At 43.5% G+C, this 27409-nt stretch overlaps 2 protein-coding genes across 4 annotated transcripts in view; one reads left to right on the forward strand and one right to left on the reverse strand.

The window, feature by feature from the left end:
- The window catches only part of WNK2 (WNK lysine deficient protein kinase 2), a 171206-nt gene that overhangs the window by 18283 nt on the left and 125514 nt on the right, over window positions 1–27409 (forward strand). The gene's annotated exons all lie outside the window — the stretch shown is intronic.
- The window catches only part of LOC138647427 (uncharacterized), a 65019-nt gene that overhangs the window by 16088 nt on the left and 21522 nt on the right, over window positions 1–27409 (reverse strand). The window lies entirely within an intron of this gene.

The raw sequence follows: 27409 nt of genomic DNA on the forward strand, positions 1-27409 counted from the left end.
GTATTTTAGTCACCTGCCTCCTATTAATATTGCACGGATTCTTAACTCCTCTCCCTTCCTTCATGTCCCAATGTGTTAAGCTGCCCATACACGTACAATGGCTGACAAACTAATCACCTACCTGCTCCTCCGTACACGTGACTGTTCAGATCGGCTAAACGCTCATGTGTTTTCAAGGGAGAGCGGAAAAAGCAGCTGCCAGATGCCCTGGCGTTGGCTTACACCTGAAGAGCAAAATGGTCAGGTGTTAAAATGTAAACTGCCTGAGCCTTATTCCCTTACCTTCCCACCAACATCATCTGTCAGGAAGCCTCCATTCACGTGAGACTGATATTGACTGATTCAGCTGACTTTAATGTGAACTGGGGCCTTAGACTTATATTTTTTTTCCAATATTTTTATCCAGTGGAAAGTTGTGGAACTGTGGCATTTTATTAAAGGATTTTTCTTTGTTTCAGTAAAAAAAAAATGAACGTAAGTGACTAAACTGCTCACTGTGAAGCCTGGAGAGGGCTTCCTGACACATTCCGACTAGACTTGTCCGGCCTTGCTCAATACTTGTCTTGAGCGAGGCAGTTCCCAACTGTTGTGAATTCTGTGGCAGAGCTCCCTCCTGTGGTCACAAGTGGTACTTCGGCTGATTCTCTCTGTGAGCTTCCGTTGGTGGAGGAAAGTGGTACTGCGGCTTCTGAGTTTCCTTCCTCAGGTGATGTGGTGAAGTCGTTAGGTGCTGCTCTATTTAACTCCACCTAGTGCTTTGATCCTGGCCTACAGTCAATGTTCTAGTATTGGACCTGTTTCCTCCTGGATCGTTCCTGTGGCCTGCTGCTCTGCATAGCTAAGTTCTGCTTTGCTATTTTGTTTGCTGTTTTTTCTGTCCAGCTTGTCTATTTGTTTTTTCCTGCTTGCTGGAAGCTCTGGGACACAGAGGGTGTACCTCCGTGCCGTTAGTTCGGTACGGAGGGTCTTTTTGCCCCCTTTGCGTGGTTTTTTTAGGGTTTTGTGTTGACCGCAAAGTTACCTTTCCTATCCTCGCTCTGTTCAGAAAGTCGGGCCTCACTTTGCTAAATCTATTTCATCTCTACGTTTGTCTTTTCATCTTAACTCACAGTCATTATATGTGGGGGCTGCCTTTTCCTTTGGGGTATTTCTCTGAGGCAAGGTAGGCTTATTTTCTATCTTCAGGCTAGCTAGTTTCTCAGGCTGTGCCGAGTTGCATAGGGAGCATTAGGCGCAATCCACGGCTGCCTCTAGTGTGGTTGGAGAGGATTAGGGATTGCGGTCAGCAGAGTTCCCACGTCTCAGAGCTCGTTCTATGTTTTTGGGTTATTGTCAGGTCACTGTATGTGCTCTGACCTCTATGTCCATTGTGGTACTGAATTACCTTATCATAACACCCAACTAGTCGGCATGTGACTGCATGTATGCAAATATATTTCAAAAACCTGACCGGCACATCCAAACATAGACTAAGTGTGAACAGGTGCTGAACCTAGAGTCGCCAACTCGTATATAGTTAAGTAAATAAGGCAGCACACTGCAGCGCTGAAACATGTAAACTTGAAAACACGAAATTTGAACTGCATTACTGCACTAGAAATATGAAAAATGAGAGATTTTAGCGCATAAAAATGGCCAATTTTGTGTACCTGGTAGCCCCTTAACGGCATCTCTCTTATACCAGGTCCTAAACTTGCCTTACCTCGCTGAGAATAGGAAGAGGTTTCACATGCACCCATTCAGATGGAGACGTTTATTCTCAGCGAGGTAAGGCAAGTTTAGGACCTGGTATAAGAGAGATGCCGTAAAGGGGCTACCAGGTACACATAAAATTGGCCATTTTTATGCGCTAAAAGCTCTCATTTTTCATATTTCTAGTGCAGTAATGCAGTTCAAATTTCGTGTTTTCAAGTTTACATGTTTTAGCGCTGCAGTGTGCTGCCTTATTTACTTAACTATGCATGTATGCAAATGGCATAATTGTGGTCACGTGTTCGCCAGCTCCTGGCACTGAAGAAGCCTCACAGCACGCAGGAGCCACAGAGTGACTGCATACTTGTACCCTAAGGCCGGACAACCCCTTTAAGTTTAGTCTGATACATAGTTTGATTACAGTGTTTGATTACATAGTTCTCCCTCTGTGTTTTGGTGTTGGAGCACTAGGTAAGGGGATTCTTGCATGACTTAAGAGTAGCTCCAGAAGAAACTGCATCCTGAAAGTTCCAACTTTCTGTGAGATATCAATTTCTATCAAGGCCTTAAAAATATATTGCCAAGGAGAAATATACTGGAAGATGTCATGGTTTGTTAAATTCTATTCACCTCTTCCTGTTCCTTTGATACTTCCTTATTTCGGCGCCCCCATACTGGCTCCTGTTTTAGGGTGTTACCTGCAGCTATGCACAGGAATGAAGAGGAGTATGCACATAACGGAGATTTGAGACCGTGCTGACACTGGGGAAAAAATGGCTGTCAATCAACATTGAAGAAGAGACTGGTATGCTAAATAATTGGGTAGAACGATGCACCAAGGCGTTTCGCCGCAGCAAGGCATTTTGCCACACCAAGGGTGCTCTGAGAATTTTCATATTGTAGCAAAGTTGTCTTTGGGGGGAATGGATTTGACTCCCTTTTTAAAGGGAATGGACACTTTTCTTATTAACAAATGTGTTTGTGACACGGACACGGCAGTATTACAGGTTCTCTTCCTTTCCCAACGCATTGGACAACTCTTCTGGCCACTAATGGAGGAGCATGTGACCAAACCTGTCCAATTGAAAAGCAGCTTTCCAATATAGTATTTTTCTATTGGAGGAGGCTGGTGGGCAGGTCTGATCACATGCTCCACCCTCCGTCAGCAGCCATTTTGGTAAAAGCAGATAGGACATCTTTATATTATCCCTGGACAACCCCTTTAATGGTAATATTACTCCCATTTGTTGCTTAGAAATTTCATCTCTGACCACATATTCCTGTATTCACACCAGTTTTCTGCAGCCTGGTGATATTCTGTGTGGTTTTGTCCAAACCGCTGATTATTTCCCACTTTAATATTGACTTCAAATGAGCACTTGGTGTGAAAGTGCAGATTCTGTGAATTCATTAATTCGCACTTTCGTTCCTAGATCTTTGAGCTTTCCGAGCGGTTATAAATGAATCCTTATTCGTAATTATGCTCATTAGTCTATATTGCCCAGATTCCAGTAGCCAGAGGTATCTCTGGATATTTCTAATTGCTGTTTTGTAATAATTGAAATTAATATTAACCCCCTATAGCCATTTTCAACTTTTGGAACTGGAAGACTTAACTTTCTTTTTTTTTTTTTTTTTTACAAGGGTCAGGACTTGCAACTCTGATGTGGCGTTTCAAAGAAATCTGTGGCTGAAACTCAGATTTCCAAGCCGATGAGATGCATTGAAGTTGAAAAGAGCTAATCCTTAGCTTTTCATTGTGGAATCTGAAATGATCGTGATGTGGATGATAAATCCTGGTGTGGTCTTTATTCTCCACAGAATTTGCTTCAGACAAAGTTGGGTTAGTTAGGGGTACACTGTTTACTGTTTCGGGTATACGCATAGGAGGTATACGCTTGACCAGAAGGTATACACTGATTCCAGCCATAGGAACCCATTGTAAAAGCAAAAAAAATTATATATACAGTATATGTGTATGATATATTTTGTTTGTTGTGGCCCTCTGTATAGAAAAGTGGGGTTAAATGGGCCTAGAAATGAAGAATTTGATGATCGCTGAGGGTCCAATCTCTAGGACCCCCAAGGTCAGGGCTGTGGAACCCTGAGAACAGGTCTTTGCAGCCACATGCTAAATTGAGTGCAGCTCTCCTCCATTCCTTCTTAACGGGGTTGCTGTTGAAAGAGTGCAATGCTCGGCTCAATTTTTTGTCTTGAGGAACACCAGAGAAAGCCAAGGCCAAGCTTGTGCACCTCTGCTTTGTTCAAGAGGGAGCTGCAGAGCGCATTTCTTAGGGTTCCAGAGCCCCAGTCTTGGAATCGTTGGCTTTCTCCAAAGTCGCACCTCAAGCAGTCAACCAAAATCTTATAGATTGGGAAATATCTTTTTTTTTTTTTTGTTAAGTAAATTACCCCTTTAAAGCTTTACACTGTCCATACACAGTAGATAATCATTGGTGGGTTTGGCAAACTTCAGTGTATCTGAGCCTTGCTACTGTACTGAAGATTTGGGGTTAGAAAGTCACTACGTATTGTGAATCGCAGATCTTCCATTTAGCCAATGTGTTTGTGTTTCATATTAAATGGATTTTTTCTTCAGTGCTGAAGAGGTTAACAACCCTTTCTATGCTGGTTAGAAACGTACAGCTCCATCTCACAGCTGTTGCTGACCTGGTCATTTCCTCTCCCTATGATACCTGGTCAGACTTTCTCTTCCTTGCCAGTGAAAGCTTTACTTCCTAGCTCCTTGGAGACACTATGCTTAATTGGAGACCATTGTTGCTACTGGAGATTATCGCCTGCTGTTTTTGGGTGTATGTTTTCCTCACTGTCCTATTTCCTTTTTCTTGGCACAGTCCTACCCCTCCCTTATATACCTCTCTACCTTTTGGTGTGTTTTTTTTGTATGTATGTTGCTTTTCTGTTATCCCTGTCTATTGTCCGTGTTAGACTAGCGTTTCACTCCCCCCACCCAAAACCATTTATATGTGCTTGTAGCTTTTTCAAGGCAATACTTTTACATGGCCAGTCTGCTCCTCCATTACTGAGAAATCAGCCTTTAGATGTTATATGCAAAAGAAGCTGAAGAGCTATTGTAGATCTGAAGCCCCCGTCACTCTAGCTCTATTCTCCGCCCAGCATCGCCTCCTTCTCTTTGAGTGATAGTCTTCATGCTGTGTGATTTCAGGCAAAGGAGTCTTCAGTCAAGAAGGAGGACGCGACGCTGAGGAAGGAATTCAGCTGGAGTGACAGAGGCTTCAGATCTACCATAGCTCTTCAGCCTCATCAATGCAAGCTCTAATTTCTCAGTAACCTGAGCCATGTAAATATATTGCTGGACTTGTCTTTGAAAGAACTGCATGCACATATACGGTAAATGGTTTGGGGTGTGAAATCCTGTTGACCGATTCCGTTTTTAAAGGTGGCCATAAAAAGTAGACTCGCCAGTTTTGGTGCCTCAACCTGGACATTTTGGGTTGACGTTTTTTCTGCTTGTGGTGGGAGTATCAGGATCAGGCACTCCTTCTGTGTGACATTGCTTACCAAAGCCTTGACTAATGAGGTCCGTCAACATGGTTCCAGCCTAAAGTCTAAATCTCACTTCCTCCAGAATGAAACGATAAAACTGAAAGTCAAGTGGAGGCCACACAGGTGGAGGACATGTCGTGTGCTACTGTAGGGAGATTATAATGTCAATTCTGTAGGCTTAATTTGTTTACGAGGAAGCACAAGTCATTGCATGTCCTTAATCCACCTCCATAGAGGACAGAGTTGCCAGCATTTTAAATTATTATCCAGGGACACGTTGTTGCTGAGCCGGTGCAAGAAAAGTGGCATATGGGCAACCCTGTAGTGTCATTTGTACAGAATTATAAGGTTTCTAACTCTGTGCATCGGTACAGATGGGGAAAAATGCATGGACTTTATTGTATGGAATAATGGGAGTAATTGTGAATACCGTGGTGGTTTAGGCCAATTCTCATAGGAACAGTCACTACAAACTACACTTTCCTGGGGAAATGTGGCGCTATTGACACCCCCTCTGAACGTACTATGTCACCTCTCTGTGCTGTACTTCCAATTAGGCTTTGCCAGTGTTATATAAGTGCTATATGTGCTGTGCCAGGTAGAACGGTAGGAGTTGTATCAACCATCTGTTCTCCACTTCCCGGGGACTCGGAAGTTCACAATCCGGCATAGGTATCTTTATGGCCGTATTGTCTCATTTCATTATTTTACCTGAATTGTAAGACTGTCCCTGGGTGCTCCAGCACACTTTTTTTTTTCACTGTGTTGTTAAGCCATTAAATAAAAAAAAGTCCCTGGAAGATCACGTTTTTATTAAAATGTATCACCAAGCTGGAGATCTGTGGTGCATTGAAACATTTCAGAAGCATTTCTACTATCATCTATCTTTTACAGATCCCGAAGTCTGATGCGCCAAAATCTCGGACTAGGACCTACCGTGAGTCTCACAACGTTAACATTTGGATTTGTGATTTTTTTTTTTTATTTACGGTAGTTTTTTTGTTTTTTTTCCCATAAATTCAAGTTTTTGGATCCATATTCCATCCAATACGGATGTGTGAATTCATCCTTTCGGGAATTTATTATTCACCTTAATGTGGCAATTTATTTTTTTTTCTATTTGTTTTTTTATCTGAAATCTGCCTTCAAATGATATTGAAAAACTTATGGAGGTACAGCATGCCCCCCCAAAGATTTCTGTGGATGTTGCTTTCTGACGTTGCCTTCCTGCTGGTGCAAAATGCTGATTACCAAACACTATTGTTGTAAGATAGTCACACAACCATTTATCCCCCATCCGAGACAAACTCTCCGACTATTCTGATCAGACTTTGATCAGTGGCATCAATTTTTCTTGGATGTTGAGAAGAAGGGGAAAAAAAAAGTTCTTCACTTTCTGCATTCAATCAGTGTGTGAAAATTGGAGCAAGCTCGGTTGTCATCTGAGTGTGGTCCGATGTCTTTTACTTCCCTCTAACTTGCGTTGACCATTCTGATTCGACTCTCGGATCAAAATCGGACATATATCCTATTTTTTTTTTCCAAATCATTCTGTCCGAGGAAAAAAAAACAGCCATACACAGCCCCATAGAATATTCTATGTACAAGTGTTATCCGTGAAAACCTTGGATAGCACTCGTCCAAGAAAATCGGTCGTGTGCACGAGCCCTAGCCAGTGGTCTTCCTCGTCTCGGGGCCTTTGTTAATCACACCAAACAAATTCCAGGTCATAAAACTTTACCACATTTTTGGACTTAACTTGTTCCAACAAAGATCAAGTACTGCTAAACTTATATACTAAATTATAAATGCCTGATTAATATTTGGTCACTTCATAGAAGTAGCTCAGAGGAGGAAAGTCTTTTTTTTTCAGTCAACAAACACAAGTTTTCTTTAATTAGTAAATGTTCCGGAATCTGAAATGCCCGTAGAGGTTATAGAGCAGTTTTATAACTTCTGTGGAGCTCCGCTTTCCGTTTTAATGACCATTTAATTGGGCATTGGGCAGTGTAAAATACTGCAAGTAATGTTAGAAATAATTGATCTGATCTAGTTAGTCGGATTTTTAAATATTGGCATTGTGTAACGCTGGTTGGCATGGACCCGCTGTGGCACGGGCCGGGTTTACCCTGGAGGAGGAGCACGTCTAAGTGTTTACCGGGTATTCACTAAAACCTTTGATGGTGAGGATATGCTGGGCTTCCGTGTTGGAGACCAGGTACCACTATCGATGAGCTGGGTGATGACGTTTATCTCTTCTTGGCTATATGTATAGGTATAATAAACAACATACACATGTATATTATATACACACAATCGCACAAATACCGTATATAAAATTTCATTATTTTATTCATTCTGTATCTCGGTGTCATTGACTTCACAGCTTATCAGTGACATAAGGTCACTTCTTTACCTATATAATCAATGTTTTTTGCCATACGAGTAAGAGAGAAGGTAAATTTTCATCCCTGATTGTAAGATGCTTATTGATATTGTTTTGGTTCTTATCTGTCGTCTCAATTGACCATGTAAATTAAGCACATAGCGTTGTAAGGAATATAGCCTCTATAGAGTTCGCTCTTCGTTATTGTTCTATGTTTTTGTTTTGGTACTAACCATATCTCCTACAAGGCCAATTACTGTCTATGTTCTGGAGAAACTGAAGTTTGGGAATTATGCAAATGATCGCGCTCAGTGCACAGTTTTGCATGTCCTCTCCCCACTCACTGATGATTGACAGCGTTTCGTTGCTTGAGTTTTCTCTGCAGACTGTGCTCACTCCAGGCACGCCAGCGCTGTCAATCATCAATGAGGGAGGCGGGGATATGCAAAACAAGTGGGGGTAACTGTGCACTGAGCACAATAATTTGCATATTTGATTAGACTCCAGTTTCTGCAGGTGATTTAGAGCATTAATAGAGCAATATTTTTTTTTTCAAAGGGAATATATTCCCTACAAGGATATGTGCTTTGTTTATACTGGTAGATTGAGATATCAAACCCCCTTTAATATTATCCAAAACAAATCTGGGTGTTCGTTTGTAGTTTATAAATGTCATAATTGCTGAGTCTCTTGGAAACATTGGTACAGACTCTGGTCTTCTAGTTTCTAGCTCCTGGACACATTCTATGTGCTTACAATGGAGACTTGCTGTATAATATCACTGACCGGTCTTTATAAGCCGGTGTCCTGTATGTAGCCTCCTTTACGTAGTCAATGTAAGGTTTCATTATAAAATATTATTTAGCTGAGATGTTGCATTGGGACACACAGGCTTCAATGCAGCGTTATGCCACCGATTTCTTGAATTTTTTTGCCGGCTGTGTGAATTTAGAATTATACCCGCTGCACGTAACTGACCCCAGATATCTGTAATCTCCATGGGGGGTTTGGTGATTTATGACTTATAAGATCTGGTTGTCATTAGAAATGTGTGGAACGTTGGTGGAAAATTCTTCTGCATGCCCTTGGACAATGACTAGAAATGTCATGCGTGCCCTTTACACATGAACCACAGAGATGATGAAACCTAGCCTAATCCATATTAGAAGCCTTCACGTGAGAACACTAGCACTTCCATAAACTCTACACCATTTATAACCGGCATGAAGTAACCGTATCATTAGTTTGTGGCCACCGAATGAAAACCTCCATCTACCTGCTTGCACCCTCAGTGCTTCTACTGATTAGTTCGTTCAGTGCAACGTTGCGCATGCAACATGCTGCAACGATGTCGTGCCGGGCCTAAAAATTAAGAGGTGCTATGCTTCCAATATTTATCTTTTTTCAAGAATCATTCAACAGCACTGCAGTCAATCACTGATCTCAGCAACTTGTGCAGACTAGTTCAGCAGAGCCTCCAAGATCAGTAATTGCCTGCAGTCGTGTCCTGTTGACCCCGTCACAAACAAACAGAGACCAGGGCAGTGATGTAGACTGACTGCTGGACCCAGGGAGGGCAAGTGAAGCTCTACAGAGCCAACAGCAGAAGATTGCTGAAGAATGACGGAGCCTTTAAGTTTGGAATTGTTCAGATTCAAGCCTTGGATGATGAGCTTCCTTAATGGGCCGTAGTACTTGTGTAAGCTCTGCGGCCTCTTAACTGTTTGCAGTCGATTTGATGCCTTGTTCCTACATTATCCTTTTTGGGAAGGGCGGCACATGGTGTTGAAGCTAAGTCCTATACAAGTTGTGTTGAGGATTTTTCAAAGTACAGTCCGGTATAGACAAAACGAACCAGCCGAAGGCCAAAAATCTAAGCGCACAAGCGCCAATACCTTTTTAAAAAGTTAATCGGTGTGGCTGCTCAGAGATGGATGCCACCGATCTAATATTAATGGTGCAGTTTCCAGCAGATTTCTACTTGGGCAAGAATTCCGTTTGCTGTCCTTGCCCAGTATCTGGATAATTTGTCTAAAGCAAAGGGGCTTCTTGGTTCACCTGACATCCAAAACATGAGCGCACGCTCTGCCAGCCCCCCACATGTAGCTGTACCCCTGACACTGCTTATGCCATGTAAGTGCCATTTATGTCCCTAAAGGACTGCCCTGCTGCTGAAAAATCTTCCATGTCTGAACACCTTGGCTGACAGGGAGCTGCTGCTGATATTTTAGGGGTCCTCCACCTTAATATACTGCTCAAAAAAATAAAAGGAACACTTAAATAGCACAAAGTAACTCCAAGTCAGTCACACTCCTGTGAAACCAACCTGTCCAGTAATGAAGCAACTCTGATTGTGAATCAATTTCTCCTGCTGTTCTGCAAATGGAACAGAAAACAGGTAGAGATGATAGGCAATAAGCAAGACAACCGCAATAAAGGAGTGGTTCTGCAGGGGGTGACCACAGACCATTTCTCTGTTCTCATCTTTTTTGGCTGTTTGTTTTACATTTTGTTATAACTCTCGCCCCTAGAGGTTCAGTAACATGATGCGGTGTCTACTGTACAATCCACAGAAGTTGCCGAGGTAGTGCAGCTCATCCAGGATGGCACATCAAGGTGAGCTGTGGCAAGAAGGGTAGCTGTGTCCATCAGCATAGTGTCCATAGCATGGACCAGATACCAAGAGACAGGCCAGTACACCAGGAGATGTGGAGGGGCCGTAGAAGGGCAGCAACCCAGCAGCAGGACCGCTACCTGTTCTTTTGTACAAGAAGGAGCAGTGCCACAACCCTGCAAAATGACCTCCAGCAGGTCACTAACATGCATGAAGGTGGTGTGAGGGCCCGACGACCACAAGTGGATGTTGTGTTTACAGCCCAACCCGTGCAGGGATATTGGCATTTGCAAGAGAACATCAAGATTTGAAGATTCGACATTGAGCATCCTGTGCTCTTCACAGATGAAAGCAGGTTCACGCTAAGCACATGTGACAGACGTGACCGAGTCTGGAGACACCGTGGAGGCCTGCTGCTTGCAACATCCTCCAGCATGAACAGTTCGGCAGTGGGTCAGTAATGCTGTGGGGAGGCATTTCTTTGGAGGGCCGCACAGCCCTCCATGTGCTAACGAGAGGTATATGACTGCCATGATGAGATCCTCAGACCCATTGTGAGACCATATGCAGGTGCAGTGGACCCTGGATTCCTTCTGATGCATGACAATGTTAGACCTCATGTGGCTGAAGTGTGTCAGCAGTTGCTGCATAATGAAGGCATTGATGCTGTGGACTGGGCCGCCTGTTCCCCAGACCTGAATCCAATCGAACACATCTGGGACATGATGTTTCATTCCATCCACCAACGCCACATTGTACCACAAGTCTGTATATACACAGCATCATGCTACTGTACCTCTAGGGGTGAGAGATATATACAGTCATCCCTCAGGAGAACATCCACCGCCTCATCATGACCACGTCCAAGCATTGTAGGGAGGTCATTCAGGCACGTGGAGGCCACGCACACTACTGAGCATCATTTCCTTGTCTTGAGGCATTTCCACTGAAGTTTGATCAGCCTGTAATTTGATTTTCCACATTGATTTTGAGTATCATTCCAAATTCAGACCTCCATGGCGTGTTAACTTTAATTTGCATTGATCATTTTTATGCTTTATTGTTTTCAAGGCATTCCACTATGTAATGAATAAAGATTTTTTACTGGAATATTTGATTCAGTGATATCTAGGATGTGGGATTTTAGTTTCCTTTAGTTTTTTTGAGCAGTGTACATTAGGCATGCCCAGTACAGTGACACTCCACCACGGCACGGATAGCTTCTAGCCGAGCAGCCTATCGATTTCCTTCCTGCAGATGGACGTTTACATGGATTTTATCTCTATATGGACAAATGTTGTTAAATTACCTGCAATGATTTTGCTTTATTACAACGTGACTAATTACATTACTGAATACAAATATATGGATGTAATAAAATAGAAATTATAGGTCTGTGTTTTTCAGTGATGTTCAGTCTCCCAAAGCACAAGTAGCAATTGGCTTCATTCAGACGTCCATGTTTTACGGCTGTGTTCTATCGATGTTGATCACATATGGAGCACGCATCCATTATTATCTATGGAGCTGTTCACATGTTCGTGATTTGAAAAAAACAAACATACAGACGTGTTTTTTCTGTTTGATAATTTTTGTGTCATGGATCAAAATTACCCATGCAAGTCTATGGGCCTGTGAAAATCAAATGACCACACACAGATGACATCGGTGTGCACGCCGTGTGCGGTTCAGTTCATGGAAAAAACGGAGGTCGTAGGGACTGGGCTGTTCAGATCACTTAGACGGACTGTCCTTGTACAAAATATCTTGGAATGTACTAGTCTCTTCAATACAAATCTCCTCTTCAGAGAGGAAGAGGACTTGATTTCTAATGCCACCTATTGGCTGTTGCAATCTTAAAAGTCAACATCGACTTTTAAAGAGTCTTGCCACATAACATAGCACAAGAAGCCAAACCAGAAACTCCATTTGCAGTCAGTGTTTCGGGGTGTTTTCCCCTCCTCAGTGCACAGAAGAAAGTATTATTTGGCTAGGCCTCTGACTGATGGTCTAAGGGGGAACGTTTCTCCTTGTGAAGAATGCCGAGCCGATGTAAGGAGACTTATAGGTCATGCAGTGTTTCTCTGAGGAAGCTATTGGCATATTTAAATTCTCAAAGAGAATGAGGACTGGAAGGAACTTTAGTGCCAACTATTGAATGTAACAATCTCTCCTCAAGGAGAAACAATCCACCTTGTATCCCCACTCAGAGGCCTCTTCCCTAGCCAAATTTTAAAACACGTGTCTGCAAATGGAGTTTTTGGCTTGGCTTCTCATCTTGAGTCATGTGGAAAGGCTTGTTAAAGGATCGATATTGATTTCTACATCCAATAGGTGAGCGCTAGAGATCAAGTTCTCTTCCTCTTTAAAGAGGCTATTTGCATATTGAAATTCCCTGAGTAGCATTGCATTGCCTTTAAGTCTCTTTACTCTGAATTGATACTCTCCACAAGAGGAAAAGTTCCCATTTAGATCCCTAATCACTTTTGTATTTTCATTGAAAGTCAACTATTCAAGGGTGGTTTGGGTGCTCAAAAAAGGATCTGATTCCATACCGATCATCCACATAGCTGAATTTGGTCTTGTAAATGTAATTTGCAGAAGAAAAATTATAATTTTTTCCGTATGAGTAAACACAGGAGAGTCACGATTGTGAGCACATTACACACTGTCACAATGAAGCGGCCTGCAAACTTTTCTTCTGAGACCACTTTAGAACCTCTGCTCTTAAGATCACTCTGCCATGTAAACTCTCCTTCATCTTCCAGCCAAATCAATGTTAACAATGCAAAAAACATTCATTGCCGTCCACCTTGGAACTGCAGTAATGACTTTTCAGCTTCTCTGACTGTTATGTAGAATTGCTGATGTTCTCATCAGGACATTGGTGCGTTGGGGATGAGCACAAGATTCAGTTCATATCTTTGCTGGAGGCATTTGAGGATGAGTTTTTGGAAGGAGACCCCGCTGCTTGATTGGTATGGTTTTACCCGGGGCTGAGTAACTGAAATGGCACCTCGGCATCTCTCGCCAACAGCAGAATGCTTCATCTGGAGATGACTCAGAAAACTTGCATTATGAATCATCTCGGCGTGACTCTGGTCCCAATATTACCTGCTGATTGACATATCATAAACTGTTTTACAAATGTGTTTTCAGTACAGATGGTGGGGAGAAACATGTTCTGTTTGTGACAAGTTTATTTTTTTACATATTTTTCAACAAAATATATAAAAAATATATTATTATATGTTGTTTTGATATTTATATGTTAAAGTAGTTAGTTGTCCACTACTTGGACACTTCTTGTCATACCCCTCGTTTGGCCTCCATAAAATAATAAAGCCTATACTCGCCTCCCGTCCAGGCTCCGTTCCTGTGGAGTCTGCCCGGGCTCCCGTGTTGTTTTGACGCTGGTGACCAATCACCGTTGGCGTCACTGTCCCCACCTCCTGTCGAATTGAGCAGTAAGAGCAAGTCCGAGATCAGCTGCAGCCCAGACTTCCTCTTCGCCCTCGGACAAATCGAACATGAAGACAATGATGCCCGTTCTGATCAGATCGCCTGTATGTAGCAGGATTGCTGACTTGCTATGAGCGCCGTCTACCGGGCGGCGCTCATAGCATTTCCGCAGTGACAGCCATAGAGGCCTGCTGGAGACCTCTGGTTATCAAGTCAACCCATCGGCGACCCGCAGTCATGTGACATGGGAGCTGATGGTTGGGATTTCCGGTGCGCTTGCCGGAAGCAAGTGTTAAATACCGCTGTCAGTTTACAACAGCACTTAACGGGTTAACAGCCGCGAGTGGATCGCAGTTCCACCCATGGCTGTTGCGGGCACATGTCGGCTGTTCATAATATGCTGACATGTGCCGATAAAAAAAAGATGTGGGCTCAGCTCTGGAGCGCACATCAAAGGGAGGGTGTCCGACATCGGCGTACCATTACCCTCGATGTTGGAAAGGGGTTAAATGCACTTGAACATGGTTTTTGTTCAGCAATGAAGTCTTGCGTGCTGAGCGTTCATACAGGCCATGGAGGCTGAGTGCATTAGTTAATTTTGTTTTAATCAATTATACCTTCTGATTCCAGGTCATTCTATAGCTCTCCATAGGTGGTGGCCTTTGGCTCTTGGACAACTCTTCTGATAATTATTTTCACTCCTTTGTCTGAAATCTTGCAAGGAGCACCTGTTAATGGCCGGTTTCTAGAGAAATAATGTTCTTTCCACTTTCGAATTATGGCCACAACTGTGCTCACTAGAGTCTTCAGTTGTTTAGGAACTCTAATATAACCATTGCTATCAGTTTGTTGGCAAAAATAAGGTTGTGAAGGTCTTGAGACAGCTCACTGGTTTAACACCTTTTTATAGGCCATCAGTTGAACCAGCTGATATTATTTGTCACTAAGTGGCAGGATTCTTTTCTAATTACTGATAGATTTCAGCTGGTGTCAGGACTTTCCATGGCTTTTTGCACCTCTCTTAATGTGTTCAATACTTTCTGTGTCAGTTCTCATTGTTACTCATAACTTCATTTTCGGTCTATGGTTTGATTTCTTTGCCTGTGTGGGTTAGGATGGGTTGTTACCAACATCTGGTGAAAATTTCATGTCAATAGAACCTTTTAGAAATATATGTGCTTTGAAAATTGGTGACTTGTTTAATACTTCTATCACACACTGTGTGTATTGTAATATTTACGCACAATATATATTGTATATTTTAAACTTGTATAGATTACATTGTATGCCTTCTGAAGGTGTCCTGATGTGTGGCACCAACAGGGCCGGCGTCAGCACCTGGGCAAGTGCCGGGGCCCTGAGCAGGCAGGGGGGCCCACTTGCAGTCTGGAACACCGACACGGTATGGGGGCCTGGTGCCTGTGCTCCGGAACTTGTGATACTTACCTCTCCCTGCTCCACCGCTGCAGTGTCTTCCATGTCCTCTGACTGTGACGTTCATGTCAGAGGGCCCGATGACATCACGTCTGTGCACCCTCTGCCTGAGCAGTCACAGTGCAGAGAGCTGGAATACGGTGACGCTGAGGAGTCCAGCGAGGAGGGGTGTTTCATTTTTAAAAAATGTTTAGAGTATCTTATGGGGTTAATTACATATGGAGCATCTTATGGGGCCAATTACATATGGAGCCTCCTAAGGGCTCCAGTTACATATGGGGCCAATTACATATGGAGCATCTTATGTGGCCAATTACATATAGAGCAGTATATGGGGCCCATTACACATGGAGCATTTTATGGGGCCAATTATACATGGAGCATCATTTGGGGCCCATTATATGTGGAGCATCATATGGGGCCCGTTCTGTATGGAGAATTATATGGGGCCCATTCTGTATAAAGCAATATATGGGGCCCATCATATACTGTATGGAGCAATATATGGGGCTCATAATACTGTGTGCAGCATTATACGGCGCTCATTAAGCTGTATGGAGCAATATATTGGGCTCATTATTTTGTATGGAGCAATATATGGGGCTCATTATTCTAAATGGAGCATTATATGGGATCCATTACACTGTATGGAGCATTATATGGGGCTCATTATTCTGTATGGAGCACTATTTGGTGCACATAATACTGTATGGAGCAATATATGGGGCTCATTATTCTGTATGGAGCATTATATAGGACCCATTACACTGTATAGAGCATTATATGAGGCTCATTATTTTGTATAGAGCACTATTTGGTGCCCATAATACTGTGTGGAACATTATATTGGGTCCATTATTCTGTATGGAGCCCTATGTGGTGACCATATTACTGTATGGAGGACTATACTGTCCGGTTTCTGAGCTATTGTTGTTGTAGAAGTTACAATAGATATATCTCATGTAATGTAAGAAGTACCGTAAGTGAAATCTTTGGCATTGTACTATACCTATATTTCTCTGCCACATCTGTGCATCATGAATTGTGGTTTGTGTTAAAGGGGCCCACTGAGATTTTTTTCGCCCGGGGCCCACGAAAACCTGGAGCCGGCCCTGGGCACCAAGATATCACCATTTTTACCTGGTGTTCTGTATATGATTTAGTATTCTTTGTTTCTGCACTTCTCCATTCCTCAGATTTGTCCCCTTCTGCTCTGTATGTAGATGTCTATTTAGCCAAAAGGATGTGGTGCTGAAGACTCCTATAGAGATTTTAGGACCATGCCCACTTAACTCTTTCCTTTTTTTTTTCTTCTTTTTTTTGTTAATTTCTTTCTTTCTTTCTTTCTTTCTTTCTTTCTTTCTTTCTTTCTTTCTTTCTTTCTTTCTTTCTTTCTTTCTCTCTTTCTCTATTTCTTTCTCTCTTTCTTTCTTTCTTTCTTTCTTTCTTTCTTTCTTTCTCTCTTTCTCTATTTCTTTCTCTCTTTCTTTCTTTCTTTCTTTCTTTCTCTCTTTCTTTCTTTCTTTCTTTCTTTCTTTCTTTCTCTCTTTCTTTCTTTCTTTCTTTCTCTCTTTCTTTCTTTCTCTCTTTCTCTCTTTCTTTCTTTCTTTCTCTCTTTCTTTCTTTCTTTCTTTCTTTCTTTCTCTCTCTCTCTCTTTCTTTCTTTCTTTCTCTCTTTCTTTCTTTCTTTCTTTCTCTCTTTCTTTCTTTCTTTCTTTCTTTCTTTCTTTCTTTCTTTCTTTCTTTCTTTCTTTCTTTCTTTCTTTCTTTCTTTCTTTCTTTCTTTCTTTCTTTCTTTTTTCCCCATATGAGGTCATGACTTGGTTTATGACCTTTCTTTTTTTTTCCTCCCAAATTGTGGCAATGCCTCAAAAAAGATTCTGACACACTGGGCATTAAACAAAAATATATATTTTTGGTTATTGATCTTCTGTCATGAATGAATAGACAACAAACACTAAAGTACTGTATCTTTATCCAGTGCAAGCTATGTTATGTTCCCTTGGGGTGCATCACTTATGCCCTTCATCCCCTGTAAAGGACAATAGTAAAAATCTTGCAACCACTTCCCGCAGCGAACTTCCTGGAGTTTAATCTATTAGATCACAGCAGTCTGTGTCTTTCATGATTTCAAACCTATTGGCTTCCATTCCCCTTTATGGAGGACAGAGAACATAATGATGCATATTGGATTAGTTATGTCAATCAATACCAGTAAATTACCATTTAGTGTTGTAACAGTCATGTCCCAGTTCAGTCTTCTAGTCTAAATTATTTTATAGTTCTGTTTTTGGAATAAAAGAATTACACAGCCTGTCCATTCCTTGTTAGTTTTTTTATTTTTAAGCCAGCTTGTACTGAGCAGTGTGAGAACTCAACGGGAAGGAGGGACACTGAGGAAGAGAGAAACTTTCCATGAAAGATTATTCAGCCATTTCTGATATGGATTTTCCCCGTAAATACTGCATCCTTATCGAGTCTAAGATCTATTTAATAATGTACGCAGTTTGTATTGTGAAATCTGGTGACAGATCCGCTTTAAGCTCCGCTACGACTGTATGATAGTGGAAAAGGAATCTTTAACCCTTTTGGTGCTTTTGCGGTGTAATGATACGCTACTGAATTAAGCTGCTTTAGAACAAGGTTCATAAATAGAAAACATGTCATTCCCACCTCAGGCAGGGGAAAAAAAATAGCCCCTTCTATCAAAATTTCCTTGTATTTTAAGCTGTAGATTTGTTTGGCTATCCTTGCGGATAGAGGAGAAATATCTGCAGTCTCACATCTTGTAGCTGCTGGCATCGTTCCCAGCCTGAGAGGTTCCATGAGCTTCTAAATATTTGATGAGTTTATCTAGATAGCAGGCAAACATTTTATTACTTGGGAGGGGAGGAGGACGATGGGGCTGAGCGCATTGTGTAGATACGGATGCAGGGTGACCTGTATCCAGGCCCAGATTGGTTTACTTCATCGCGCCTGTTCAGCATGCTGGGCGTTTTTTTTTTCAAAGACGTACAATAATGAGGAGGGTTTTTTGGAAATAATAATCTGCTGTACTATATAAATAACTTTTATAGAAGGTTTGTGGGCAATTAATTAAAAAGCCCACAAGTAAATGGACCATAATTGGAACATTTTAGACCATGATTTTGTTTTCTTGTTTTTTTAAGTTGCATTTATCTGCTCAAACCCATTGATGGTAAGATACCTGGTCTCCAAACCCCCTGATTTTCACATATTGTCTAATAAGAAGTTTGTAACACCCCAGGTAACCGGTTGTTACAGTGGTATTGCTTTCCTCACAGGGAGGGTGATGCTATGCTTGGAAGCGAGGAGGATCCCTTTAACAGGTAATAAGTACACTGACTCCAGACCAGAAGGGGGAGCTCTGATCCAGTTTTTGGGTGGCTTCCCTAGATATATTCTGGTTGGAGGAGGAGTTAGTCTAAGTTCACATTTGCGTTGTGCGCCGCAGCGTCGTCGCCACAACGCAAACAAAAACGCAGCAAAACGCAGCGTTTTTTTGAAACGCAGTTGCGTTTTTACCAAAAAGCGCAGCGTTTTTCGACGCATGCGTTTTTAGTGCAGTGAGTCATTCTTCATCCCCCTCCCACAAAAAAAAGTGTCTACACAATAGATAAGGACCACCAATGGCTAGAAGAGGGTTGGTGTTAAAAATGTGTATATACCATGGCAGAGATGAATTCCTCCCATTTTGCTGGTATTCATGATGGAGCGAACCATGGACAGTATCTACATGGATATGGAGATGGAATTTGCCTTGGCTCATGCCTATGCTGTTGCCTGTTTTAATCAAAGGGAAAGGGAAAAACGGAGATGGAGTCGTCGCCGCTTTTGGATACACCCTATCGTTGAAGTCAGGGAGAGCCGTGGAGCATACCATTGCTTGTTCGGCGAACTGAATGACAACCGGGAAAAATATTTCGAATATACCAGGATGTCACAGGACAGCTTCCGCTATCTTCTGCGTCGGGTGGAAGGATCCATTAGCAGGCAGGACACGCAGCTCCGGAGAGCTATTTCCACAGAGGAACGGCTGCTGGTGACTCTACGGTACGTTGCTGTTTGAATGACTGTGATATGTATTTACTTTTTATTTTATTTATAATTTTTTGTTTTTAATTGTAATGGTCAATGTACTTTTATAAATTACAATGTACTTTAATCTAAATTTCTTTATCTTCTTGGCAGTTTCCTGGCTACCGGAGAGACGTTGAGATCACTTCATTTTCAATTCCGGATTGGAGTCTCCACTCTTTCAGGAATTATTGCTGAGACATGCCGCGCATTGTGGGATAATCTCCGGGAGGAATTTTTACCCGTCCCTACAAGCGAAATCTGGGAGGCCAACGCACAGAAATTCGAGCAAGTGTGTTCTTTTCCAAACTGTATTGGCGCAGTGGATGGAAAGCACATTCGAATTACCAAGCCTGCGAAAAGTGGATCCCTTTTCTACAATTACAAAAAATACTTTTCAACTGTGCTCATGGCAATTGCCGGTGCGGACTGCCGTTTTCTCGCAGTGGACATTGGTGCATTTGGGCGTGCAAATGACTCGCGCACATTTAAAGAGTCGGATATGGGCCAAAAATTATATGGCAACAATTTTAATTTCCCACAGCCACAACCTCTTCCCCACACCGAAGGCCCTGCAATGCCATTTGTTGTGGTTGGGGATGAGGCATTCCAAATGTCTGCCAACCTATTGAAACCCTACTCCAGTCGGGGCTTGGACCGCACAAAAAGGGTTTTCAATTACAGACTGTCCAGGGCCAGAAGGACTGTAGAATGCGCCTTTGGCATCCTTGTCTCCAAATGGCGGATATTAGGATCCGCCATTAATCTTTAACTTGAAACAGTGGATGAGGTGGTGAAGGCTTGTGTGGTTCTCCACAATTTCATTATGGCCAAAGAGAGACTAAATGTGGAACTCGATGAACCCATAGCCAACCCATTGCCCGATTACCATGATCATCCTCTGAGGACAAGTGTGGAAATTGCGCAGATGCGTGATCGTTTTGCGGCCTATTTTGTGTCAGATGTTGGCCGTGTGTCATGGCAAGATCAAATGGTGTAGTAATGTTACTGTTGGACTGTGTTCTGATTGTAACTACACCAATAATACCCCTACTGTGACTGTGCTAACAATGTATGAAAATAAAGTAATTCTCCAGTAAATGTGCAATAAATGTTCCGTTTAGGTTGGTTCGGTATATGTCAAATTTGGCATCTAACTATAGTTCACAAATTTAATGTGCCTATAAAAAACTGGAACCCGTTGTTTTTAAAATGTTGTTGTTTAACCCCTTCAAGACCCAGCCTATTTTGACCTTAAAGACCTTGCCGTTTTTTGCAATTCTGACCAGTGTCCCTTTATGAGGTAATAACTCAGGAACGCTTCAACGGATCCTAGCGGTTCTGAGATTGTTTTTTCGTGACATATTGGGCTTCATGTTAGTGGTAAATTTAGGTCAATAAATTCTGCATTTATTTGTGATAAACACGGAAATTTGGCGAAAATTTTGAAAATTTCGCAATTTTCACATTTTGAATTTTTATTCTGTTAAACCAGAGAGATATGTGACACAAAATAGTTAATAAATAACATTTCCCACATGTTTACTTTACATCAGCACAATTTTGGAAACAAAATTTTTTTTTGTTAGGAAGTTATAAGGGTTAAAATTTGACCAGCGATTTGTCATTTTTACAACGAAATTTACAAAACCATTTTTTTTAGGGACCACCTCACATTTGAAGTCAGTTTGAGGGGTCTATATGGCTGAAAATACCCAAAAGTGACACCATTCTAAAAACTGCACCCCTCAAGGTACTCAAAACCACATTCAAGAAGTTTATTAACCCTTCAGGTGCTTCACAGCAGCAGAAGCAACATGGAAGGAAAAAATGAACATTTAACTTTTTAGTCACAAAAATTATCTTTTAGCAACAATTTTTTTATTTTCCCAATGGTAAAAGGAGAAACTGAACCACGAAAGTTGTTGTCCAATTTGTCCTGAGTACGCTGATACCTCATATGTGGGGGTAAACCACTGTTTGGGCACACAGCAGGGCTTGGAAGGGAAGGAGCGCCATTTGACTTTTTGAATCAAAAATTGGCTCCACTCTTTAGCGGACACCATGTCACGTTTGGAGAGCCCCCGTGTGCCTAAAAATTGGAGCTCCCCCACAAATGACCCCATTTTGGAAACTAGACGCCCCAAGGAACTTATCTAGATGCATAGTGAGCACTTTGAACCCCCAGGTGCTTCACAAATTGATCCGTAAAAATGAAAAAGTACTTTTTTTTCACAAAAAAATTCTTTTAGCCTCAATTTTTTCATTTTCACATGGGCAACAGGATAAAATGGATCCTAAAATGTGTTGGGCAATTTCTCCTGAGTACACCAATACCTCACATGTGGGGGTAAACCACTGTTTGGGCACATGGTAAGGCTCGGAAGGGAAGGAGCGCCATTTGACTTTTTGAATGAAAAATTATTTCCATCGTTAGCGGACACCATGTCGCGTTTGGATAGCTCCTGTGTGCCTAAACATTGGCGCTCCCCCACAAGTGACCCCATTTTGGAAACTAGACCCCCCAAGGAACTTATTTAGATGCCTAGTGAGCACTTTAAACCCTCAGGTGCTTCACAAATTGATCTGTAAAAATGAAAAAGTACTTTTTTTTCACAAAAAAATTATTTTCGCCTCAATTTTTTCATTTTCACATGGGCAGTAGGATAAAATGGATCATAAAATTTGTTGGGCAATTTCTCCCGAGTACGCCGATACCTCATATGTGGGGGTAAACCACTGTTTGGGCACACGGCAGGGCTCGGAAGGGAAGGCGCGCCATTTGACTTTTTGAATGGAAAATTAGCTCCAATTGTTAGCGGACACCATGTCGCGTTTGGAGAGCCCCCTGTGTGCCTAAACATTGGAGCTCCCCCACAAGTGACCCCATTTTGGAAACTAGACCCCCCAAGGAACTTATCTAGATGCATATTGAGCACTTTAAACCCCCAGGTGCTTCACAGAAGTTTATAACGCAGAGCCATGAAAATAAAAAATAATTTTTCTTTCCTCAAAAATGATTTTTTAGCCTGGAATTTCCTATTTTGCCAAGGATAATGGGAGAAATTGGACCCCAAATATTGTTGTCCAGTTTGTCCTGAGTACGCTGATACCCCATATGTGGGGGTAAACCACTGTTTGGGCGCACGGCAGGGCTCGGAAGGGATGGCACGCCATTTGGCTTTTTAAATGGAAAATTAGCTCCAATCATTAGCGGACACCATGTCACGTTTGGAGAGCCCCTGTGTGCTTAAACATTGGAGATCCCCCAGAAATGACACCATTTTGGAAACTAGACCCCCAAAGGAACTAATCTAGATGTGTGGTGAGGACTTTGAACCCCCAAGTGCTTCACAGAAGTTTATAACGCAGAGCCATGAAAATAAAAAAAAAAAATATTTTCTCAAAAATGATCTTTTAGCCTGCAATTTTTTATTTTCCCAAGGGTAACAGGAGAAATTTGACCCCAAAAGTTGTTGTCCAGTTTCTCCTGAGTACGCTGATACCCCATATGTGGGGGTAAATCACTGTTTGGGCACATGCCGGGGCTCGGAAGTGAAGTAGTGACGTTTTGAAATGCAGACTTTGATGGAATGCTCTGTGGGCGTCACGTTGCGTTTGCAGAGCCCCTGATGTGGCTTAACAGTAGAAACCCCCCACAAGTGACCCCATTTTGGAAACTAGACCCCCAAAGGAACTTATCTAGATGTGTGGTGAGCACTTTGAACCCCCAAGTGCTTCATAGAAGTTTATAATGCAGAGCCGTGAAAATAATAAATACGTTTTCTTTCCTCAAAAATAATTATTTAGCCCAGAATTTTTTAATTTTCCCAAGGGTAACAGGAGAAATTTGACCCCAAAAGTTGTTGTCCAGTTTCTCCTGAGTACGGTGATACCCCATATGTGGGGGTAAACTACTGTTTGGGCACATGCCGGGGCTTGGAATTGAAGTAGTGACGTTTTGAAATGCAGACTTTGATGGAATGCTCTGCGGGCGTCACGTTGCGTTTGCAGAGCCCCTGATGTGCCTAAACAGTAGAAACCCCCCACAAGTGACCCCATTTTGGAAACTAGACCCTGAAAGGAACTTATCTAGATGTGTGGTGAGCACTTTGAACCCCCAAGTGCTTCATAGAAGTTTATAATGCAGAGCCGTGAAAATAATAAATACGTTTTCTTTCCTCAAAAATAATTATTTAGCCCAGAATTTTTTATTTTCCCAAGGGTTACAGGAGAAATTGGACCCCAAAAGTTGTTGTCCAGTTTCTCCTGAGTACGCTGATACCCCATATGTGGGGGTAAACCACTGTTTGGGCACACGTCGGGGCTCAGAAGGGAAGTAGTGACTTTTGAAATGCAGACTTTGATGGAATGGTCTGCGGGTGTCACGTTGCGTTTGCAGAGCCCCTGGTGTGCCTAAACAGTAGAGACCCCCCACAAGTGACCCCATTTTAGAAACTAGACCCCCCAAGGAACTTATCTAGATATGTGGTGAGCACTTTGAACCCCCAAGTGCTTCACAGACGTTTACAACGCAGAGCCGTGAAAATAAAAAATCATTTTTCTTTCCTCAAAAATTATGTTTTAGCAAGCATTTTTTTAGATTCACAAGGGTAACAGGAGAAATTGGACCCCAGTAATTGTTGCGCAGTTTGTCCTGAGTATGCTGGTACCCCATATGTGGGGGTAAACCACTGTTTGGGCACACGTCAGGGCTCGGAAGTGAGGGAGCACCATTTGACTTTTTGAATACGAGATTGGCTGGAATCAATGGTGGCGCCATGTTGCGTTTGGAGACCCCTGATGTGCCTAAACAGTGGTAACCCCTCAATTCTACCTCCAACACTAACCCCAACACACCCCTAACCCTAATCCCAACTGTAGCCATAACCCTAATCACAACCCTAACCGCAACACACCCCTAACCACAACACTAACCCCAACACACCCCTAACCACAACACTAACCCCAACACACCCCTAACCCTAACCACAACCCTAAGGCTATGTGCCCACGTTGCGGATTCGTGTGAGATATTTCCGCACCATTTTTGAAAAATCTGCGGGTAAAAGGCACTGTGTTTTACCTGCGGATTTTCCGCGGATTTCCAGTGTTTTTTGTGCGGATTTCACCTGCGGATTCCTATTGAGGAACAGGTGTAAAACGCTGCGGAATCCGCACAAAGAATTGACATGCTGCGGAAAATACAACGCAGCGTTCCCGCGCGGTATTTTCCGCACCATGGGCACAGCGGATTTGGTTTTTCATATGTTTACATGGTACTGTAAACCTGATGGAACACTGCTGCGGATCCGCAGCCAAATCCGCACCGTGTGCACATAGCCTAATTCTAAAGGTATGTGCACACGCTGCGGAAAACGCTGCGGATCCGCAGCAGTTTCCCATGAGTGTACAGTTCAATGTAAACCTATGGGAAACAAAAATCGCTGTACACATGCTGCGGAAAAACTGCACGGAAACGCAGCGGTTTACATTCCGCAGCATGTCACTTCTTTGTGCGGATTCCGCAGCGGTTTTACATCTGCTCCAATAGAAAATCGCAATTGTAAAACCGCAGTGAAATGCGCAGAAAAAAACGCGGTAAATCCGCCATAAATCCGCAGCGGTTTAGCACTGCGGATTTATCAAATCCGCAGCGGAAAAATCCGCAGAGGACCAGAATACGTGTGCACATTCCTAACCCTAGCCCTAACCCTAGCCCTAACCCTACCCCTAACCCTACCCCTAACCCTACCCCTAACCCTACCCCTAACCCTACCCCTAACCCTACCCCTAACCCTAACCCTACCCCTACCCCTAACCCTACCCCTAACCCTAACCCTAACCCTACCCCTAACCCTAACCCTACCCCTAACCCTATTCTAACATTAGTGGAAAAAAAAAAAATTTCTTTATTTTTTTATTGTCCCTACCTATGGGGGTGACAAAGGGGGGGGGTCATTTATTATTTTTTTTATTTTGATCACTGAGATAGATTATATCTCAGTGATCAAAATGCACTTTGGAACGAATCTGCCGGCCGGCAGATTCGGCGGGCGCACTGCGCATGCGCCCGCCATTTTGGAAGATGGCGGCGCCCGGGAGAAGACGGACGGGACCACGGCTGGATCGGTAAGTATGATAGGGTGGGGGGGGACCACGGGGGGGGGATCGGAGCACGGGGGGGGGAATCGGAGCGCGGGAGGGGTGGAACGGAGCGCGGGGGGCGTGGAACGGAGCACGGGGGGGCTGGAACGGAGCACGGGGGGGTGGAACGGAGCACGGGGGGGGTGGATCGGAGTGCAGGGGGGGTGATTGGAGCACGGGGGGGTGATTGGAGCACGGGGGGAGCGGACACGAGCACGGGGGGGAGCGGAGCACTGGACGGAGGGGAGCCGGAGCAGTGTACCGGCCAGATCGGGGGGGTGGGGGGGCGATCGGAGTGGTGGGGTGGGGGCACACTAGTATTTCCAGCCATGGCCGATGATATTTCAGCATCGGCCATGGCTGGATTGTAATATTTCACCCGTTATAATGGGTGAAATATTACAAATCGCTCTGATTGGCAGTTTCACTTTCAACAGCCAATCAGAGCGATCGTAGCCACGAGGGGGTGAAGCCACCCCCCCTGGGCTAAACTACCACTCCCCCTGTCCCTGCAGATCGGGTGAAATGGGAGTTAACCCTTTCACCCGATCTGCAGGGACGCGATCTTTCCATGACGCCGCATAGGCGTCATGGGTCGGAATGGCACCGACTTTCATGACGCCTACGTGGCGTCAAAGGTCGGGAAGGGGTTAATAAAAAAATTTTCTAATTTTATAACGATTCAAATAACACTTTTATACCATACCATAACATATTTACTTGTTTGTCTGATCACCGTGTATCTTTGTGTTTTACAGCAAAAGCAACGATAACAGCGATGTTTTGCAATGGTAACCAGGGTAAATATCGGAAGCGTGGCCCTGCGCTTAGCAACATGATGTTTACCCTGGTTACCCGTGGGCCTCTGCATCGTTGGTCGCTGGAGAGCGGTCTGTGTGACAGCTCTCCAGTGACCAAACAGCGACGCTGCAGTGATCTGCATCATTGTCTGTTTCGCTGCTGCATTAAGTGTGAACACCTCATACAGCAATGAGAGACACCCAAAAAAAGGCAAACTAACAATTGTAAAAATAGTGTCTGACATTGCATATATGAGGTGTTTGAAGCACATAATATGTGTAGACAGCACACGGCGTGACTTGCCGAGAAATATTCTGGAAAATAAGAACAAATATTGTTTTTTTTAAACCAAAATTTTTTATTTGGGGGTAAACAGAAAAAAAAAGGGGGAAATAAACTTAGGGGGTTTCAACCTGTGCCACCATGGGGGAATGGTATGTGTCTTGTTTGGAATGGGGAGAGGAAGGGGAGGATGATGATGAACAGGAGGATGATGGCGAAGAGTAGGATGATGTCCTATAGTCCAGGAGGCTCGATGGCAGGTCCAAACCCTCCGCAGGGTATACTGGGGAAGAAACCGCCACCTCTGTAGGGGAGGGAGGAGGCAACACAAGCCTTTGAGTTTTTCTTGGTTGGCCCTGGCTGCTCCTACTGCGGCTAGAGCCCCGACGCGCACTTGGTGTCTGTACTGGAGCAGCCAGAGCCTCAGTGTGTGCCTGAGTGTGTCTCCTCTTCCTTTTTTTGTGTTTTTTTGCTCCCGCGGCAGCTCCCCCAGAATGACGCCTACGTGAGGATGAGGGCATGGCAGGAGCAGGAGTCGGCGGCACTATGCTATGGTGCCTGTGGTGGCATCGCTCGGCACGTGGACCACGGTGGGGTGGCTGGAGTGGCTCTCCAGCAGGAGTCGGAGTCATGCTTGCCAGCGACGGCACTACAGGCATTGTCGCTGACTGCATGACCCGAGCCTGCTGGAGAGCCCTCACGTAGGTAGTGTTGCAGGCCTGCATCACCGAAATCTGGAGTTCCGGCGTAAGGTGTTCCACCATGCCCTTAGCAATGGTACTAAAGAAATGTTTGGCCGGACTCGAGAGCTCGGATTCCATAGTTTCAAGGCGCCGGTCGATATTGGCCAGACGAGTGTCCATTTTATCGCTCAACGCCTTGAAACAGTTCTGGAAAACCGTGCTCAAATGCAAAAATTCGGGCATGGCTGGCCTGTCCGAGGCCCGCTGGCGCTGTCGGGAATT

The sequence above is a fragment of the Ranitomeya imitator genome, chromosome 8 (assembly GCF_032444005.1).
Source record: "Ranitomeya imitator isolate aRanImi1 chromosome 8, aRanImi1.pri, whole genome shotgun sequence".
Classification (NCBI taxonomy): Eukaryota; Metazoa; Chordata; class Amphibia; order Anura; family Dendrobatidae; genus Ranitomeya; species Ranitomeya imitator.